Source organism: Leptonotus elevatus, chromosome 4, assembly GCF_054856555.1.
Source record: "Leptonotus elevatus isolate MCC_2025b chromosome 4, RoL_Lele_1.0, whole genome shotgun sequence".
NCBI classification, from domain to species: domain Eukaryota; kingdom Metazoa; phylum Chordata; class Actinopteri; order Syngnathiformes; family Syngnathidae; genus Leptonotus; species Leptonotus elevatus.
In genome coordinates, this window is record NC_141242.1 from 7901520 (window position 1) to 7904123 (window position 2604).

The following is a 2604-nucleotide window of genomic DNA, read 5'->3' on the forward strand; positions in this document are numbered from 1 at the left end:
CTTATTGTTAAAGCCAAACTGTTGCAGGGTTTGTACCTTCTGGACCTGGATTTGACACCTCTAGCCCAAACCAAACCACACAGCAAGAGACGTGGCCCAATGAGACTAAAGTGGACCATCACCAAAAATGACTCCTCTTCGGCACGCAAGCGATTCAGTACTACATATCGCAACCGTGAACTGGATTTTGAGGTTCCGCACACAATATAATACTACCGTATTGAAAATTGTTTCTGTCTTATAAATATGCTGCCAAACATTGCGAGAAGATTCCCCAGTGGCCTCGAGATGACCTCAATGTATGAAGGAAGACACTTGACATGTCTAAAGAACATGGTCTATTTCAAAGAAGTCTTTTGAAGGACTGAACTTTGCAGATTTTAGACATGGCAGAAAGCCATAACTGTCAGGTGCTTTTTATTATGGGAACCAAAGCTTTCTTGTTCCTTTTTTTTTTTTTTTACAATTACAGATCATAATGGGGGGATTCTTTGCTAAGGTAATGGCGGTAGTGGGCAGTTTGCAAAGGAATTTCAGTGGGCATTGTCCGAGCGCCGCCATGAGTGACATGAAAGCCCAGCTGCGTTCAACACCAACAGTCATCTCTGTTCTGATTTTGTGAGGCTAAAATGTCACCGACAGGAACAGAATTCACAGCGGTAACTGATCGGGTGCCAAGTGACCAGTCTTCACTAAAGCCTTCTGTAGGAGACGGCATGGCACGGCTTAGCCTGGCACCCACGGGCTCGCCTTGGCTTTGTGGCTCTGTGTTAGCTTTGTCCAGACAGCAGATTCGAGTTGGTTAGATGGGTTGTAAACAAAAGAGCACATAAGACAGAGATTTGTTAATTTCACCGTTTGTCCCACCCAAGTGGATGAATTACAGACATACACTAAATGTAAAGTTGAAAAAAAAAATAGTGCCTTCGTCATACCTGGAGGCATTCATTGATGGGAGACACTATAAACCAGGCCATTGATGAACAAAACGTACATCACACAGTACGCATGAACCATATTAAAACTAATACTGTACTATGGTGCATTGTCCACTTTTAAATAAATCATGTATGATTATGATCATCATCAGTCTCTACCATCTGTCCTAGAAAAAAAAAGTGTGATAGATATTTTGTAGGTAGGCTACACAGGTTCACTGAGCTAATTGTCGACTGCTTATAAAACGGGCCAGCATCCCAAAATACAGCCGGCTGTCACGTGTACGTGTACATTGCTACTGTATATCACAAAAAAGCGATTTGTGACTAAGCACATAGCCTCACATTCATGTTGACAGTGTTTAACTCTTCGCCACCGGTTTCCGTTGCATCACGACCACTCGTCGTGATTGATGATGCCTGGCGTCGGATGTTTGCGCCTCAAGCCTAAAAATAAAAGCTAAACCGTAGCTAAAGTTGAACGCATCGAAGCGCGTCCACGCACATAAAGAAGACAGGTGCACCTGTCCGCAGTGCTAACCTATTGTGCTCGCCACTGAACCAGTCGTCGAAGCGGGGCCTTGCGAGAGGGGGGAACCCCCCACCCCGGAAAAATGAAAAACCCGATCGTCTCTTACCGTCCTGCCGTCAGTCATCGCTGCCCATCGTAACGTTTTCAGTCCAGACCTCTTGGCGAACCGTTAATTCCTGGCTGGCCGTCTCCCTCCCGCCTCTCGGTGTCTTTCTCTCTCGCGCTCGCTCATCCCCATGTCATGTTCCTCCGCTGCAGTGGAGATAAGCCACGCCCCCTCCGGCTGCCGCGTGACGTACCCTGCCGGCCGGGAGCGCGCACGCACGTACCAGGCGGGCGCGCGCATATAATGTGAGTGAGTAAGGACCCAAAAGCCCGCCAGAGGCCGCTGTTGTGCCTGAGTAAAAGTAAATCTCAACTCTGGACTCACGAATCAATGCAGTTTAGTATGTTTGTGGCTTTAGGGAGGCTACAAAATAAAGCGACGAGCTTGCGATATGTTTACAAACACTCTGCTTAAGTCTTTTTTTCTCTTCTTTTTTTTTTTAAATAGTGTTTGTGCTTAAATGCTAGAATCACGTAGTTCCTGATAAACGATTACATTTTACCTTTTGAGCCACCTCTCCTGATCAAAATAACCCCTAATTAGTTGTTTGGTTTTATTTAAATTATAATCTACCTCCCTTTACATGTTTTTTTTTACTCGCGTTGCTCGCTGCTCCCTCTCGTTTACATCCTTAAACCACAATAAACCTGGTGCGACCTAGATTTTACTTTTGGATAATAAATCTAGCGCAGATGAATACAACACGCACATAAATATATGGTCCATGTGTCTATCTGTCTATCTATCTATCTATCTATCTATCTATCTATCTATCTATCTATCTATCTATCTATCTATCTATCTATCTATCTATCTATCTATCTATCTATCTATCTATCTATCTATCTATCTATCTATCTATCTATCTATCTATCTATCTATCTATCTATCTATCTATCTATCTATCTATCTATCTATCTATCTATCTATCTATCTTCTAATCCTGCACATTGAACATTTGTCCACTTCCCACCAAACTAGTCTAGCAAGTTACAGCATTAGTGGGCTGGTGTTTGAGTCTGGGTGCT

At 43.6% G+C, this 2604-nt stretch overlaps 1 protein-coding gene across 2 annotated transcripts in view; it reads right to left on the reverse strand.

Annotated features, from left to right (window-relative positions):
• otud7a (OTU deubiquitinase 7A) overlaps positions 1-1759 on the reverse strand; it is a 37534-nt gene extending 35775 nt beyond the window's left edge. For both annotated transcript variants that reach the window (XM_086074599.1, XM_086074600.1), the window contains exon 1: positions 1577-1759. The gene's annotated coding sequence lies outside the window, so the exon portion shown is untranslated. The remainder of the gene's footprint in view (positions 1-1576) is intronic.
• Between the last annotated feature and the right edge of the window lie 845 nt (positions 1760-2604).